The 19,663-nt window shown below is 35.7% G+C and overlaps 1 long non-coding RNA gene across 1 annotated transcript; it reads left to right on the top strand.

Annotated features, from left to right (window-relative positions):
- The first annotated feature begins 6,345 nt into the window (after positions 1-6,345).
- LOC122462419 lies at positions 6,346-19,438 on the top strand. The gene is made up of 5 exons (XR_006284954.1): positions 6,346-6,444; positions 8,338-8,457; positions 13,310-13,445; positions 14,189-14,405; positions 19,141-19,438. It is a non-coding gene; the product is annotated as an uncharacterized LOC122462419 (long non-coding RNA).
- Positions 19,439-19,663: the final 225 nt, after the last annotated feature.

Genomic DNA, 19,663 nt, shown 5'->3' with positions numbered 1-19,663 from the left:
GAATTAAGCAACCATATTCATGCCAGTATATTGGCTGGGAGAGGGAATTTTATCTTACCTCTCACTCTGTCTGTGCTGTAGCACAGTGAATGTTGAGTAGACTCCAATTTCAGCTGTTGCATTCACAGGTGCAACTCCTGTTAAAATGAATAGAAGCCACACTTATTTATACCAGGGCTGAATTTGACTATAATATTTTCAGTAAATACTGGGGAAAAAAACCCAAAACACCTATGAATATTTGTTTGAATATTTAAATGAATTTGTTTGGGCCATGTTTATACTCCTCCTATGTTCACAAATATTCTAGGAAATTAATTTACTAATGTATGTTCATAGGAACAGTGCATTTTGAGCAGGTGTTGGAGTATATTCACTGGAAATGAATTTTAAATTTGGAAACTCAAGAATTCCTATCAGATACCTGATATTTAAAGTTATCCTAATCAAATTGAAGTACAGAATAGTCCATGTTATCACTTTGCGCAATCAATATGAACCAACATCAATCAAATTTAGAATACTTGCAGTAAAATGAACATGAATGACCTTTAGGACAAAAAAACAATTGCAGAAATTATTCCGTGAATTATTTTAAGTAATGAATAAATTAAAGAAAAGCATACATTCACAAATAATTTGCAAACAGAAAAAGACCCCAAATTAGTTTTTTCACTACAGTTTATTTCCCCAGCTCTATTATTCAATTTTTGGATTGAAATTATCTATCCATTTTCATTAAACAAGTTCACATGACCAAATATTCTTTGTGGTATCACCCATAAAGTGGTAAATGATTCTTGTAAACAGTTTTAAATTTAGCCAATTATATAATCTCTTCCCCACCTCTGAATAATACACAGGTACCACCACTTTCTTCTATGAAAATGGTGGATTATATGTTGGCATTATTTTCAGTTCTATTTAAAAAACACCAACAAAAAGAAATTATACAGCTATTATTATTATAAATTCCTGGACATCACCATCTGCTCTGGATCTTTTTCAATACCAATTAAAAGCAGCAGGTTAACTGTCATTTGGTTCATTAAAATAAGCTATACACAGACTTTTAAACAACTTCTGATGTAGGGTTATTTACATGTAAAGTGAAGATTGAAACTGATATGGATGCAGATTAGAGTGTGGGATTTAGCCATGCAGCTCCCAATAAATTGCTGGGTGCACTTTTGGGAATACTGAATAGTAAATAGCTCTCATTTTAAAAAAATATCAAAAAATGTGGTAGGTTTTCATGAACCTCTGCACTGCACACATCTACCCCTACACCTTTCCCCAGCACCAGGGTTGTGCTGAATTCCAACTTACATTTTTACATGCTGTTAAGAAACCAATGCTAGCTGTTTTAAAGATATATCATTAAAAGCGATTTCCCCATGAATAAAATGAGCATGTAGCTTGAGGTGTTAGGAGAGACCTGTCCACTTCTTCAACTCATGGAGAAATAGTTTTCCACTAAAAGCCACATCACTGCATGTTTCCTTGTGCAATTTATAGCTCTTGAAATTTGAAGCGGGGTTTATGCTGGTAGATTACTAATATGTATGAACAGTGGAACACAGACAAAACTTCCACACCTATTTCTTTAAAAAAGAGCATAATCTTTTTTACCTAGTATGAGTCAATCTCCCTACTAGCCATATAGGAAAAATAACTCTTATGACCAAATGACACCAAAAAGGAGCACCTTAGAATTAGACAGAAAACTGTGCCTTCCTCTTCTTAAACTTCTGTTCAAATTGCTGCACGGGTTAAGCGGTCTGTTCCGAAACCCACTGTAAATGAGCAGGAGTCTTTCTGTTGATGCCAGTGCGTTTAAGATTGGGCCTTAAAGGTGGAAGTCATTATGTGCGCTCCAAGCTAAATGGAAGTGGGGAAAAGAATGGCCAAATTATGGAGGTAGTCGGGTTATTGGCACATTTCTAAGATTAAATAAACCCATTTTTGAACCTGAAGGGTAAATGTTGGAAAAGAAGTTCTTTATAAGAAAAGCTGGCAAAACAACCATATAGATACTGTCTTGTTAGGTTAGTCTTAAGTGAAGCCCAAGACATTATCCCACACTTTCTTCAATGTTATCTCTACCTGTAATAATAAAACATGTCTTCTGATTATAGATCTTTCTATTATCTCAAGTCTAAACCTAATTTATTTTCTATCCAACCTTAATTTTCCTCTTTTGAGGTGTTTTGTTGTTGTTTTTGTCTTTGTATTGCAATCCAAGGTTATGATTTAATAGGTGAACATCCTCTTTGTCAAAAAATCTTATTTCTTGTGCTACAGGGAAAAATAAGTTTTAATCTACTTGAAAAGGGAATATATATATAATTATATAATCAAACACATGCTAGTATAACATATTATTAATTTGGATACATTTTGTGATAAATTACCACTCAAGTGGCATGAATTTACACTGTTCCAAGAGGCAGAATAAGTTTTTAACAGAACTTCAAAAAAATGTTGAAAACCCAACAGATTTTGAAAAAAAATACTATATATGCAGTACAAAGTTTCTCCTAATTTTATTAAATGTTCTCAAATTGACAATCAAAATCAAATCAAGTCAGTGAGACAAAGCCGATGTTTAAAGTTAAGCACATATATGTGTTTTTGAAGAATTAGGAGCTTAGATTGTAAGTCTGAAAACATCGACTAAATTTGGTGGATCTTTGTGCTGCACATAAAATAAATGTGCAAAATTTGTGAGGCTTTTTTAAATAGAAATTTCACAAATTTATTTTCATATAACTGTAATCACATTGATACGCAACTTTCTTGGTATGAATGTCTTAATTATATGGAATGTAAAAGCACAGGCTCTTATATTTAATAACCAGCAGGAGTTCATAGACAACATTTTGTCTGGCTGGTAAAAAGCTCACTGCAGCTCCTGTATTAAGTCTTTTGTGGTGTTGGGGCCTGATCCAATATTCATTGAAGTCCATGTCAATTTTCATTGATTTCAGTGGGTATTGGAGCAGGCCCTTGTTCTTTCTGTAACCCACTGTCTCCATTGTTGTGATCCAAAATATATTATTGCCAGGACAGAGAAGATATGGTGTGTGTGTGATTTATGTTTTGCTTGTGTCTGTTGTTTACAGAATATGGATTTGTTACAAGATGAGCTCTGATTTCAGGAAATGACCCACATTGTCAAAGAATTTACTTTCTTAAATATATTTTCTTCATATAAGCTTTATAAACAGCCCATTTTTTCATGTTTTTTTAAAATATTTTAAATCTGGACTTTGGTGTATTATTACCCCATGGTCATATTGCAACAAACTTTCCAACACACACATACAGGCATGTAGATTCTTTTAAAGAAGTATCAAAGGAGAATTACTCCTGGGTTCCTGCAGAGATCCACAGGAAAAGCTTTCCCTGGCTGCGTTTAACTTTTCCCATAGACATGCAAGCTACACAGGAGTCAGATGTTCCATTCTCAAATTTACCCTGAAGAGAGGAGAGGAATCTTGTAGACAGACAACATACAGCAGGAGTGGTAGGAAAGAAAAAATGTCAAGGAGAAGAAGCACTGAAGTGACGGAAAGTGAAAAACCAAATAAAATCATAAGGAATTAAGGACCATATACGTGTCTTTATCTGTGTGGAGCACACATTGATATCAGTGGGATTTTCATGTATGGGAGAGACATGCATGAGACCCTAAACTGTTGGATAGAAAACAAAAGGTGATATATGGTATAAGAAAGAGAATGGTACAAAGTGATAGGGAAGGAGGACAAAGGAGATAAAAGACAGAATTTTTAAAGGAATGAGATGGGGGCGGGGGAAATTTGGTACTAATTAATGGGTACACCCAACCTCTCAGCACAACACAGTTTGGAGGAGAAAGAAAGCTTTATACCATTTGGGGCTGTTTGGGGCTTTTGGCGGAGGTTAGAGCAGCCTCATGGTTCCCCTAACTTCTAAAGGGAAAAATATTGCTCCTGGCAGCCAATGGCCCAAAGGGTCCACTGTGGCAATAGGGAATAGCTAAAGCACCTTAGTACTCATGCCATGCCCCAATCCCTGAAACAACATCCCCAGGGGGGCGCAGAAGTCTCTTTACACTGGTGATTGTATCTGCTGGCTTCACAGACCTTTGGTGCTAGGCAACCGAGACAGTGTAAAGGGATAGGGATAGGAATATACAGGTAACAAGTGAACTGGACCCTTTTGAGGGCAGATGGATGGCATTCCATTGAGATGATTGTAGGCATTTTCGAACTATTGTATGTAGTTTCTTATTTCCTCTTACTTACAGGAGCAAAAGAAGAGGTATGTTTAGCAGTTGCAATATTTTTAGCAACTTATTCCAGGAGGAGAGCTTTTGACCAGCCACAACCTTGATTTGACTCCAGCCATTTAAATAAGCATTTTAAGCCTAATGTATCAGGATGGACATAATAGAAAAATAGCACAGTATATAACACTGAGTTTGTGTCTCCACACATCTCAGACAACCAACATGGAGCCCAGAGGCTTGAGAATGGCCTTGACAGAGTAGGCTGGGTAACAGCTTTGTTTACTCATCCTAATTGCAAGGGTAGATTTCACCTTTCCAGAGTCTCCAACTCTAACCACATAGAATTTGGTTCTGCTCCCACTGAAATCAACTGCAAAACTCCCATTGACTTCAGTGGTACCAGATCAAGCTCAAGTGGATGAAAGGAATCTCTTTCGGATCTCTAAAGCAATAGGGCCAAATTCATGACTGATGTGATACCATTGACTTGAAGTTATAAGGTTAAGGGAATAACCTGAAGTTTCAGTGAAGCACAGGACAGGAATTTGCTCACTTTCTTCCTCAGTAACATATTCCTATATTCCTTTCTGAACACATGGATGCTCCCTTATACTTTTATGCCTGTAGTTGAAAACTGATTTCACGACTTGTCTCCCATTCATGTGAAACACTTGTGCCTCAAATTCCTTTCTCTCCTCTGCACCCTTATTCTATATGTCTTTCCATGTTCTTGAGTTTTTCCCATTGGGAAGAATTGCCTCATTCATTTTTGGCAATTTTTATTTTTTCATAACTATAAAACCTCACATACCACCCCCTTACAATCACTTTTCTGATGGGAATGAACTTTTATGACTTCATTTAGTTAGTAGCATTGATATTTTTAGACTTGCTATTATTCTGCATGCTTTGTGTGATTTCCCCTGTTTTTTTGGTAAGATTTCACAAGTTTATTTCATGATCATCCCGGGATGTCTTAACCTTTGCTGCATGGCATGTATTATTGCTATGCTAGTTATTGGAGCTGTATTTATTTGGAAATAAACATGCAGCAACTCCACCCAACCCAAAGTATCATAATTAATATGAAATGAATCCATGTTACTACTATATTGAACAGTAGGGTTGACAATATTGTATATAGCTCTGTATGCTAGCTTAAGGATAGGGGACCAGAATGGGGTTCTGTTTGAAAAGGCCACCCCAGAGTTCAAATACTCATTCAAGCTAACCACTTATTTGCAGACTCAAGACTAACCACCTCTTGAGTCTGCAAAACTGGACAGGAAGTCTCACCAGAACAAGTTTTAGTATGAGGGTCCTAGTATTTGTGCTTCAGCTTGCAGACAGAAATCCAGCTTAAAAAAAAATTAGCACTTCTGGTTCTGCTTCGTGCCAGAAAAATTGAAGTGAAAAAGCCTACAGACATTTCAGAGCATACAGAGAGGTTTGGTTCTAAAAGTGGGTGACGGTTCAGGGGCTGCAATTGTGTTGTTTTTTGGAACCAGTTGAGTTGAATAACTCTGATAAGCCATAACCTTGACATGACACAGCAGCATTGTTATCATCTCTTCTCACCATACCAAATCTGCTGCTCTCTGCAAGCAACTATAAGATCGACTGAGCCCTTTAGAGCCCTTTTTCAATATTCCCTCCTTTGGATCGTTATTGCTGGCTTGTTAGTCTACCTTCAGTTGCATTTGCCATGTACTTGGTACTTTTAAATGATCTAAATCTTTCAGTATGATGCCAGGGTTGTTGATCCTGCCACATGGATTAGCCATTTAGAAGTGTGTTCTTGGCAGTGCAGGTTCACATATCATATCCATTTCTCCAACGTTAAAAACACCACCCTTTGACAACAGGCCTCATCAACAAGTACAGTCAGAAAATGGGCAGGAATGTCAAATATTTATCCCTTTTGAAATTTTTAATATGTTCTCCTGGGGCCTGATTACAGAATTTTTTAAAGCTTACAAATTTCTTCAGTGCAACAGTACTAGTTTGTTTCCAAGGAAACAAATGTACTTATACTGCACTGCACACATTCTTAATCATTAAATTCCATAATCTCTCTTACTCATTCTCTTTCTCTTTCTCTCTTTGAATGGGTAACTTCTAAAAATTGTTTGTTTTTATTGGTGTCTCCAGCTACAATTTAACTGCAGGTAAATTTCCAAATATGTTCTCAATAAAGGATTGTTTCGAATTACTGAAAAAATCTAATTGTCAAGAACTTTTATGAAATCATCTTAATCAAGATAAATATGTATTATTTATTCTTCTACTCTCTGATGTGGGAATGTTTAATTTCTTTGTGTACAAGATCTCCAGTGTGGTTTGATGCAAAATATTTGTGTATAAATATGTAAAATTAAAAAACAGTCTGTGAAAATAGGTGGAAATACAGTTGCACAGTGTATTTATTGTTGAAGTGTGAGAGTGTGGGCTTTTGTATAAAATATATAGTTTGTCTAGATATACATACATATAATGTGTCTGTACAGTACATTATAAATATATATACTTACATATAAGATATTGACTTTGAAATTTTCATTCAAAATATACTAAATATTAACTGAGGACTGTTAGGAACCCACTGGAGGGACAATGCATTTTTAAAGTGACGTTTTAAGATTCAAACCATTCATATTCTTCAATGTCAATGTAATTTTTATCTAAATGATTTCAGAGGAAAATGGATTCATTTGACTACAGTGCTTCTAAGACCAGTGGGAAGCTCATCATCTTAATATTGAATCTGTAAATCCTTTCCACTAGGGATGATTAACAGCTTTGTCAAGTGTTTATTTTACTTTAAGAAGAATATGTAATTTCCTGGTATAACTCAGACAGATTTCAGTCTATTTCTTCTTTTGCATGTCACATTCATGCTGTAGGTTAGCATGATCTAGCCTACCTCTATTAGACTTCTATTTTGAGCAGTAAAAGGATAGCCTAATAAGTTTTCATAGTTTAATGATCATACATCAGTTTTCCCTATGATTCATTTATACTTGATAAATAAAAACCCCTCAGCAGTCCTGATAAGAAGTAATAACAGGGAATTACTTCCAGATGGCACTTTTGCTATACTACACGTGTGGTCTGAGTTACCCATGGGATATAAACCTTATATTAGTGCAGTGATGTGCTGTTCACATGACTGCTGTCTTGAAAGCACTGGTGAACTCTTCCCAGTGGCAGGACAACTACAGCCATTAGGGTTACTTGGAAGTATTTAGCTGTGCAGTGACATTTACATGTTCAGCTTTGCACACAGATTCCAAAGTCAGACTGTAAACACAAGCTAATGTGAGAGACAATGACCTGTACAGCCTCATTTTTGAGATTTAATTAAGATGCCTTATTTAGGCATCTGATAATCTAAAGGTAAATAACCAATAAATAACCAATAAAAGGTGAAATATGCTTTGCCCCTCCCAAAGACTATAGCAGGTATAAATACCCCCTCCTTTTACTTCCAAAATTTAAACAGTTAAGACACAGCCTACTTAGAAGTCTGTTTTGGGCTTTCACATAAATCTTTTTGGGTTTTTTTGTTGTTCGTTCTTATTAAAAAAACCTACCAATATTTTGACATTGTTAGAAAGCCGGGCAATATATTGTGTAAGAGAGAGGGTGAGGGAATGTGGGGGAAGGTTATAACAAGAGACACATAACAGTTTATCAAATCAGAATTATCCTGATTCAAACAAGAAGGGTGGAAATTTTGTCCTTGTGCTGCTGACTCTCAAGCTAAGTTTGAGCTTCTGGGGAAAGAAAAAAAAAAGTCTCAGCACATGGTTTAAATACACTATGGTTGCCAATTATGAGATATGTACGATTTGAACTTCCTTGTTCAGATCTGCAAAATAATGGACTTCCCTGTGATGGAAAAAATGAATGTTTACTAGAATCTACAGAATGCTCTTTCAAGATGCAGTTTAATTACAGTCAAAACCAACAGCAAATGCTCTGCTTTATAAATAAATATTACGAGTGTGATTGTCTTCAAAATATGAGTAACATAAATATATTCTGTTTCTATCATCAAGTTTTTTTCAGAAAGTGTTATGTTCTATTTCATCTCAAATTTCCTGGTTAAAGTCTAAAATAAAAATTGCAGATTAGAAAATCCTTTGAGAATGGGGTTCAGCAAGTGAAACTGTTTGAAGGTAAGTTTCATACTAGTTTGACTGAATTTAATGAGCCATTGTTAGGAACCAAGCAAGCAAGTATTCTAGAGAGGCAGGAGGTATACACAAGCTGTCTTTTTAAGAAGCCATTGTAAATCTGATAACAAAGAGAGCCTGACTTTCTCCTTGAATCACCATGTTGACAAAACATATACTGCATGGACTGATAGCAAATGAGATACATTTTGCTAGTAAAGAAAATTAGACTTTAAATTTAACTCTGTAAATCCTAATGTTTAGGGCATGGGGGAAAGCTAGAGTCATGCTGAAAAGCAAGCTGTTGTATAAATGTGGAATGAAGCACAGACTGTGTATGCCTCCCTGTTCTAAAACAGAACATTTTGTGCAACTGTACTGTAGGTGAAACCAAGACTAACACATATATTTCAACACAAACCAAAAAGCCCGGGGGGAGGGGAGGGGGGGGGGGGGAAATTATAGCAAACTGTGTCTTTAAACTAGTAGGGATTAACCAACTCACTTTGTTACCTAACAGGCTTCAAGGTAAAGATCCCCTGTTCTGAGGGACTGTACTCACTCAGTGCTTGCTAACCTTGGGCTGACTGCTTAAAACATGGATCTTTTCTTCAGGCTGAAAGGGATTTTTAATATTTAAAATTATTAGTTTGTAGTATCCATGTAATTTTTTCAGCCATAGGGCTTTACTATCTTTGATGTGCATCTCTGTTCCAGCTGGTACTCCTACCACTCCTGCTGTCTCTTCGCCCTAAGTAAGGTTTCTGTCTTTGTTAAAACTGGTGCCACTGATTTGTCTTCAGCTCTGAGAAGGGCTTTTATCCATTTTAAAAGTGGTGCTGCTGAGACAGATTTCCTTTGCCCCGAGAAGGAGATTTCTTATTTGTATTTGGTTTCTTTTCTTTTCTTTTGAGATTTGTATTTCCCAAAGATGTGTGATTGTGGGTTCTCTTAGTACAATATCCATCTCAGGTCAACATGGTCAGCAGAAGGTAATGAGGTCACTCACCCTTTCTAGAGTTCAGGCAAATTATAGCCCTTAAACTCTTTTGAGATTAGCATAGGTACATTTCTTTGAATGATCTCACAGAACTCACTCCTATGGCGAGTGGCCCATGCCTAACTCACTTTTTCTAAACATTTTGGACCAGATCCTTCATTAACTTCAATGAAGCTATACTACCTCAGGGTCTTGTCCAAGGGCCCCAGAGAGGAGCCTGGTCCCACCAGCTGGAACAAGAAACCTGAGAGCTTTCCAGAATCAGGGTCTTCTGCAATGTGGATTAGACAAGATCTTTCCCCTTCAATCCATTCTAATTGTTTTTCTACAATACATACATTAGATCCTCAACTGGTGTAAATTGATGCAGCTCCATTGAGAAATCTGGCTCATAGATTGCCATTTATAAGTAATGGGGTTGAACTTATAAATTTGTAGCTTCCTGAACTAATCTATTTCTCTTTTTTAAATGGTTAACATCCATTCTACACTCATAACTTCACAGCATTAAAATGAACAAGTTTTTGATTATTTTCATACAGATATCTGAAGAAGTCTTTTGAAGTCATCTGGTCTTAGTTGGTGGCTTAAGTTGTTGGAGTACAACAGAAACATTTATTTTATATAGCACCTTTCATGTAGACACATCCCAAAGCACTTTACATTAATCTTACTAAAAAAGGACATATATCAAATACCTGAAAACCAATAAAATACAATAGATCTAGATTTAAAAGATTTTATAAAAAGACTTCAGATAACACCTAAAAACAGAAACAGATTCAGAGTCTAGCAGGTTCAGTCAACAGCTTCCAGAAGTTAGGACCTTAAAAAGAAAATGGGCCTATTCTACATGATGATTTGATACCTTCCATATCCTTAGAATAGTTTATTTAGTGATATAAGTAGCAATCTGTTTCGTCAGATACAAAAGTGCAAGATCATTGTAATTTTGTACAACTGAAAGAAAGAAAGATCTTAGTCCCGTAGCCATCTACAAATCAAGAAGAAGATTAGGTAATTTTCTTGCTTGACTTTAGTTAGAGTTACAAAAGGTCTGGAATGTTTTGTATTGTTGGCACACTAGATAAAATCTCTTTAGAAAGACCAGTAAACAAAGCTTTTCATTAATCAAATTTTCAGGTAAATAAAGTGCAAACAAGTAATTTAGCATCGTAAATAGCATGTCAAACTATTAATTGAGCAATGTTGTTAAAAATAAATAAAATTCTCCAGAATTGGTTTACACACACATGCACAAGAAATCCGAAACACAAAATTTACAGTTAGGTCCACAGCTGAAGTGTGTGTTGGGAAGGGAGGAATGGGGCAGCGAAGGCTATGAGATGGGCAGAAGTGACTTTACTCTGTTTTTCTGGTCTCTTGATTTTCAGATTGGCCAGGGGTCAGTTTGGCATCTGTTGCAACTTGGAGAAGCCAAAGTCCTTCAGATATTTTCACTACCAGTTCATTATCTCTAACTTCTTTCTTCTCTGCTCTCTTTGCATGACCAAAGCAGCTTTTCTAGAACTATGTCTTTGATATCATTATGTCATGATGAGGATAAGATATTATCAATTCCCTGGTCGGACTGCATGTCCTGTGATGTACCATACACTCCCCTTTTAGAGAGGGGAGGTGTTTCATCAGAAACTTATGGCTATAGTGGAAATTCAGAAGAGACACTGCAGCAGGATATCCTAATTGAAATAGTTTCTTGTTGGACAAAAATATTTTTATTTTGGGGTGTTTGGGTTTTCAATGAAAAGTAGACTTTTTGCAAGAATATTCACTTAGTTAAAACCCCATTTTTCCATCAAGAATGTTTTAGATAAAAAAATTTCTAACAGCCCTTGCTCACATATAATAATTCAACATCTTCCCTATTTTACATTTTGGATCATGCTATCATCTTTAAGCAACGCAATCTCTTATTGCGGTCAGAATTGTATCTAAAACTCTATGGAATGAGAGGGCTTTAAGTTTCATGAGGGCTTTAAACTCTCCTGTTCCTACAGTAGAAACCATAACATCTACAGACAGCTGAAACTTGCATTTTAATAATGAGGATTATTCAAGAAAATGGATTTGGGGAAGTCACCTGTCACCACTGGCTACCACCACAAAAGTAACAAAATATGACAATGTAGGCAAGTTCTCATCACCCTCATTTCCTCTTCTTCATTTCCTGCTAATGATAACTAGTGACTGGATAGTACCTTCTGGTTTTAGAGCCTAATATTAGAAATCTACTTTTTTTGCTGCCCTTGGCCTTTTGTTTCTGCTTATTTGCAAATTGCCTGGCTTCCTATAGAGATACTGTACTGTACAAAGAGCTAAGAATAGCCAGACCAGAGCCAACCAGTGGTCCATTCAGTCTGATATTCTGGCTCATACAGTAGCCAACAATACCCGTTCCAGGAGGGAGTATAAACCTTACTAATGAACCATCTGATTGTCCAGTAATTGAAAAGGGTGGTGGGCAGAGGGAGTGGAATTCTCCCTGACCCCAGATAGGATTAGTTTAGGCCTTTCTGCATGGTAAATAATCATTCGAAAGGCCAGATTTCCCTTCTGACTTTAAAGTCTATGAGTCTGAGTCTATACATTTTGGCTGGCCTTTTCATGGATGCAAGGTGTCTTCCCTCTCCTTTTTGAATCCCTGAACAGGCTCTGGTCAGAGTTCCAGCGAGGATTTATCCCATTTGGATAAATTAGGAATGACTCAGGCATAGTCTACACTACAAAGTTAGGTCAACATAAGGCATCTTACATCAACCTAATTATGTCAGTGTACACACTATTGCCTTGTCCTGCCAATGTAAGTGCCCTTCTACATCAACATAATAACTCCATCTCCATGAAAGGTGTAGCACTTATATCAGTGTAGTTAGGGTTACTTACATCGGCTTTTGGATCTCTTGTCAATTTCACGGCTCCATGGATCCTCCACTGGCTTCCCCTTTTCCAAGGCATCAAGTTCAAGCTTCTTGTCACCATCTATGCTAGCGTCCATGCATGGAACATTCTTCCTGAGCTCATCTTCATGACTGTGACCATCTCAAGTCCCTCTTGAAGGCCCACTTTTTCCATGATGCCTATAGCAAATTAACTAACTCATAATGACATGTTTTCAGAGAAAAAACCCCAAATGCACACACAACCCCTCCCCACCGTCCTGGGTTAACATAACCTGATGTTAGTGTGACACAGCTAATAACCCTGTTGATCAATCTAGTGATTGTTGTACTGTTTCCCTGTAGCCTCTGCACATCTGTCTTTAGAGTGAGCACTCTGGAGGGCATGAAATGTGAAATGTGATTTCTCTTCGGTTTAAAAAGTACCGAGTATGTTATGGGTGCTACTAGAAATGAATACAGAAAATAGTAACAACATATGATTGCAGTGGATTTCATTTGCTATTTTATGTTGTTCACTCCAAGTAGAGCTGCTATATAACTTGGGCATCACTGTGGTGGTAAAGCTTTCTATCTCTCTGCAGCTAGATATGCAAGGAAATATTACATAGAATGCAAATTTCATAATGTTTGCAAAATATTTCTCTGGATCACTTTCAGGTCTACTGTACTGTACCTCCAGTAATCAGGAAATCCACTACCAGCTCTGAAACAAAAGTTATTTTTTGTTCCAACCAGTCTTTAAAATCTTTACGTGGTTGCCATTTGCATATGGTGAAGATAAATTACTATACTATCAAAATGGGCACAGCCAAAAAGAAAATGGAGAGCTCTGAGGGACATGGTGGACTCTGACTAGTGCTTTTCCAATGGCAATGTGATTGGCCATCCACCTACAGGGATCTTTTCCTGTATTTTTCTATATTTGTCTTTTCAGTCACAATACTGTTTGTGATGGTGCCATGATGGACATGCTGGGCACATGGGATGCTGGAAATAAATTTTGCCTGTGTTTCAAGTTGGAAATAAATCTCTTGGGTTCATTTTGCTTTGTTCTGATTTCTTAACTCTTGGTAAGATAATTTTGCCATTATCAGCTGGGTAGTATGTTAGCTTTGATGCATCACCATTTTCATGACTGACATTATTATTCTGTGTTTCTTGAATGAAAATTCATACCTTTTCATATTGGCATTCATTCAGCTTTGGCTGCCTTGTATTAAATACAAGAAATATTATATTTAATATTACATTTCTACGCTTAAAGGAAGCAATAATGAGAGTTTTTAAATGAGGTATCTGAGCCCTAACATTTTGTTATGAATCAACAAATTTTCATCAGTGGATGATAAAAGACACTTCACTTCTTAGAGAGCACTTTCAGCACCAATATAAAGTACTGACGTATAATGTCTATATAAAATAGCTCTGCAATAAATAAGCCTCATATCTTGCACTCCTTACTCAAGCAAAACTCCCCATTGACTTCAGTGCTTTTAGTAAGGACAGTACTATAGGAGTGAGCCCCTAATTTCTTGCCCTTTGTAATAGTTCCTTAGTTGTCCACCTAATACCTCTTCAGAACACAATCTCTCTCCCTATTTAGCTATCTGTATCTAATGCATCTCTAACTCTTTCATTTCTATATAATAATAATTCTGCAGTATATGTTGAATTTTCCTTTTAGCCTAAAAATCTACAAAAGCCTGCTGATGCAACATTGCAAGAGATAATATGCTCAGTGCTTACAGTATGTTATAGTTTGCTATATGTATAATAATAATTTAAACACACAACACACACACACACTTTTCAGTATTTCTGCAAGCAATCTAGACACGACAGAAACAAATTGATGGAGACAGAAATGGGAGAATCCCACCCTGTCAGAAGATGAATGAGTTGAGCTTGCATGATGTGAACCATGGCTGACAGAAGCGAGGTGGAATCAAAGAGTGAGCAACTTTTGACAACACACGCTTCACAGCTCTGACCACTGAGGATCTACATGATTATCTCCAGACAAAATAACTGTGAGTAAAAGGCTTACATACACTTAAATTAAACACAGCAGGGTTTTAGTAATCTCTGTTTGCATTTTACTTTCTGTTAAGAAGGAAATTGCTTGGACTTGGAACATTTCATTTAATGGCATTTTTAGTTACCTTTTGTACTTCTAATGTCACAGTCTAAATTCACCCTGAATTACCCAGAAAGGCAGAGGAAACTTTTGTCCTTTATTTTTAATTGCAGTGGCTTCCTTACCAATTTTGCTAAATTAAATGTGTTTTAAAACATCTCTGTATTTGAAACCTAATTATCCCAATCTCTGGATGAAGTATAGCTAACAATACAAACCCCATTTATGTAATTTATTTGCACAGGAAAATAAGTGGGATGCAGTTCTACTAATGATATACATGTTTGCAATTCCATCCCCTTTTCTCCCACTCCCCCAAAAGAAATTCAGAGAAGCTGCATCTTTTTAAAACAAATCCTTTAAAAGCATCTATGTTGTGGCATTTGTTATATCTCCATATTGCTCTTAGAGTGAGATAAACTCTGCATAATGTCATGTTCTTTCTAAGTAGCATGTAGAGCTTTTGTTTGTGTTTTTTTTTTCTTGATAGCCAGTCATGAATGAGGATTATGGCCTGTCACCCACAATAAGTCATGAATGAAGATCATGGCCAGTAATTGTAATGTGCAAAATAAAAGAGTGAGAGATGTAGAGTTGAGATACATTAATAGTTGAACCATCATTCAAGATACCCCAGCAGAGTAAAGTTTAATCTTTTTTAGACCACCTAGTCCTGAGAACTTCAGTTCTTTTATTGCTAACAAACTGCCATTGGCTCCCTGGCATTTATCAATCAATTCTTGAAATGGTGGCCTTTCAGATTATATTAGGTTTTCTCCCAGGAAAGAAAATTAATTCCAGTTAGAGTTCCCATTGGTTTAAAAATAACAAAATAAAAGGCAGCAGAAAGGACACTGGGTAATAGAGTAGCAAGCAAACCTAGTGCCTTCTCCTGCAGGAGTCCTTCTCCCCCAGTCTGGGATTTTCCAGAAAGCTTTTACCAGGATCTAAGAAAAGTAACTGCACTGAATAGTCTTGAAAATGGAATGTGTTTTAAAAAGAGTCACTGAAAAAATGCTAAATATTTTATAATATTTCTCATTTATTTTTAAATAGATTCGATGGTAAGGTGCCTTCAAGCTCAGTTCCAGTAGACTGACTGGTTAGGTGATGAAAATGTTTGTGAATCCATTAAATTTTAGCCCAAGCATTCCAAAATTTGTATGTGGAAGAGCTTTATTTGTTCTTTATTCAATCTTCACCCTTGGCTAGTCTCCCATTTTTAAAAGTGTCAGTTATCCAATAAGGAAGTAGAAACACTACCCATGTGTTTTCAGTGACAAATCAAGCATTGCAAACAACGAATAGTAGAAATGATCAGTGTGTGAACAAATCTGACATTTGTTTGCATAAACCCTTCAGTAATTTTTTTTTAAATAACATATATTCTTAGAAATCAGGATCGGTGTGTGAACAATTCAGAGAACTGGAAAAGGCTAAATTTGTCAGATAATTTATTTGCAATGAATAACACAAACAAATCTATGTTGGAACATCAAATACAAAAATAATTCTTAGCCATTTTGATATTGTACCTTCCAACACAACTGGCTATCATCCACCCTGGTTACTAAAGTTACTTTTACATCATTCTTAACAGAACTCTATTATGATATTTTAATACTAATATATCTAGATTTATAGATATATATATATAGACACATAGATATAGATATATCACAGTTCTTCATATTATCACTTGAAAAATTTGAAGCTGAATTTTGTTTCTTTGCCAAATGTTTTACATGCTGTTTTGTTAATATTAGGCTCTTTTTGTATATTTGTCTTGTATTGATTTAATTGAAAAAAAAGATTTTGAAGGTGCAATGTTTGGAAAAAAAATAACATTCACAAATTTTCATGATTTGGCAAATAGATATAAGGAAAATAAGTAGGTCAAATCTGAGGTATGCCAATTTTGACAGTGTCCCTTGAAGGTCATAAAAAGTAAGGAGGAGAAAATATAAACATCTAATTTATGTGACATCAATAATAATGACAGCCAGAGTACAACTTTAAAAATAGTTTGCCTATTAGCTAGCTTGCATTTATTTATGCAGTACTGAGAAGAGCTGAATTTCAATGTATCCTCTCAGGTTTATAGACATTTAAGCACATTATTAGGAGCTGTGATTATTTGGCACACCAACACTCAGGTATCACCCAACTTCATTACTACCTGATTAATTAACCTGTTTAAAGTGTGAAAGTTGGCACCTTGTCATTAGAATCCATGGGAATAACTAATGAGAAACTACAAAATAATTTGTTCCTCAATTAAAAAACCCGAAAGAAGAGGTTTTATCTCATTATTCTTGTTTCCTGTTATCACCTATACAAAGCCAAGAAGATTTTGTACAACTTACTGTCTACAGAAAATAGGCTAAGTAACATCTCAGGAAACACTTCACAGATCTTTAATAAAATGTGATGTTATCCAACACCAATAGGCAAGCCAAGAAGGTTTCTGGGACAATATATTCAGTATGCAGCAAGAATTTGAATACTAGTCCTTTCATTTAATAGGGGTTATTTGTTGTTCATTTTTTGAATAACAAAAATTCAAAGATACAAAGAAAGCTGATCAAATTATTCATTGTTAATAAATTATCTGACAAGTTTGGGCCTTCTTTTTAGTTAGTGAGTTATCTGCAAATGGGTAATATTTTTTACAAATTTGTTCTTTATTTTAATTGTTTTCTAATCATTTGGGAAACAAGTAATAGCCTATAGATTGTTCATGAATGGGTTGCATTTTTTGTCATTCATTCTTTACTATTCATGCTGTATTTCTTACTACGAGGAATTTTAAAATTAATTTGCAGATAAAATCAGTCAGATGGAGCTATCTGCAGAAATGAGTAAAGAGTAATTCATGGGGGCACAAACACAATCTTTGTCTGAGTTTTGACCAATGAGCTTGTCGGGTGCTGGAAGTGTTGAAGCACTTTGGGCCATTACCAGTCCATCCTGGTTCATTAAGGTCATTTGAACTATTTTCCGAGTAGCAGCCGTGTTAGTCTGTATCCGCAAAAAGAACGGGAGGACTTGTGGCACCTTAGAAACTAACAAATTTTTAGAGCATAAGCTTTCGTGAGCTACAGCTCACTTCAGCCCCATTGTGATACCCGTATTGTTTAAGATGCATATAAAGCCCTTATCATGCCATTGGATGCCCTTTTTACAGTAAGCCGATACCCAGCTTATGTCTCCATTTCATCTGATCTGACTGATGTAATGAAATAGCAGACCCAGTGTTCACTGGAGATTGGGACTTGGATGAGGATTAACTGGTACAGGTTAAATCCAGATAAGACTGTAATAAAGTTATTAATAGTAATAAGATTATAATAAATATAGTAGGCTAGGCTACAATGGTAAGAATTGGTGATAGCTGTATCAGTACCCTTGATTGAGAGTGTACAATTACAAATTGTGACATAGATTCACAATTGAGGTGACTTACTGGAAGTAGTGAATGCATAAAATAATAATAAAATAAGAATTCAGACTGGGGTATATATAAAAAAAACTTAAAGTACCCCATATTTAAGGCTTTTTTCATCATTGAGAGAAGTTACTGTTGTCTGAATCTTATTGCTTCAGGATAACTGAACTTGTATGACTTACACAAATTCTCTGACATTTTAAACAGAAGGTTTCCCTTGGATGGAGCCATTTGTTCCAGAGTAATCAGTTTGAAGACAGAGCTTAATAGGAAGATGGTATCTGTAACAGACCGTTTCCCTGGCATAAAGAACACTTACGAAAACACATTGAACATATCTAGCAGGTGTTCAGTAATAAGGAGGTATCAGAATTCCATCCCAAATTTGTCTGAAGAATTCTAAATTCTTAATAACGTCAGCAACTTCCTGGATAATAACAATTATACCAGCCTGGTAAACTCCTACTCATCTAACTGCCTTCAGCAAGGGTTTTTTGTTTTTTGTTTTTGTTTTTTTTTTGGACGTGGAAAGAAAATACAATTAGTTCTTTCATAATTATCATCATCATGGTTAGGAGCAGGCATGGTTTTGTGCCTGGGCTGGTAAATTCTCATGATAATTTTTCAAGGAAGAATTATAATGTATAATTGTATAAGTGTGTAGTTCTTGTCAAAAAAGGGGATTTCTAATTAATTAAAGGAAGAGGGTGAAATTCAAGCAAAGCATACATCATATCTTGATTTCAATGGCAATCTTTAATGTGAAATAATCTAGTGTGAAAAATAACATCTCAGATCTGGAGAATACTGCCCTATCTGTTTTACAAGTACCACAGTGGCTTAACCCTAATCTGCAGATTTATAAGGTGCACTTTTTCTATATAAATTTGAAAGAGACATTAGCATCTGTATTCAGAGATCTGTTTTCAAAGAGTGAGCCACTCCGAAGATTCTGGAATGCCATCAAGATGATGGTGATATGCTCCAATCCCACTATTTTATGAAGAAAGTAAACCTGGTATAATAACAATTCAGATAAAGAGATAATGACAAGGAGCATAGACTACCTTTAATTACAGCTCAGTTTGCTAACAAGGACAATGAGAAAACCTTTTTCTTAGAATAGTAAATGTCTTCTGTGTAGTGATCATTCATTGGTATAATCTCTTTTTCTGTGCAGAATTGTAGAAGACTGTAGGCTATTGCCCCCCAGGAAAGCCTTATAGCTGCTTCACAATACAGAATATGGTTGTCTGCCTGAAAGGTATTATTATTAGAAAAAAATGTCCAATTGCATGAATACATATTTTTAAACTGATTGTCATTAAAGAACTTAGAGTAAATCTCCAAGAACAGTGTATAGTTCTGGAAAGCAAGGTTCAGTGTTGATAAACATGATGTGAATCATGACTATTATCCAGATTCTCGGAATAAACCTTGTTTCCTAGAGACTGAAAATGTATCCCTCTTTGACTAGGTCATTGAAATTAAGTAATTAATGCATAGTACACTTCCAATATGAATTTTCAGAGAAATAATCATTTGTGTTAAAATTGGTAAAACTTTTAGAATTTATATATATTTCCATGAATAAGTGGTGATCACATGAATACTCAGGGAATAATATAATCCAGTGAACAAAGCAAAGCAAAATTGCCATGTTTATTACAAAGAAAAAAAAAGTAAGTGCACTGAGTTATTTA

The sequence above is a fragment of the Chelonia mydas genome, chromosome 11 (assembly GCF_015237465.2).
Source record: "Chelonia mydas isolate rCheMyd1 chromosome 11, rCheMyd1.pri.v2, whole genome shotgun sequence".
NCBI classification, from domain to species: domain Eukaryota; kingdom Metazoa; phylum Chordata; order Testudines; family Cheloniidae; genus Chelonia; species Chelonia mydas.
This window is presented reverse-complemented; position numbering and strand designations above follow the sequence as displayed.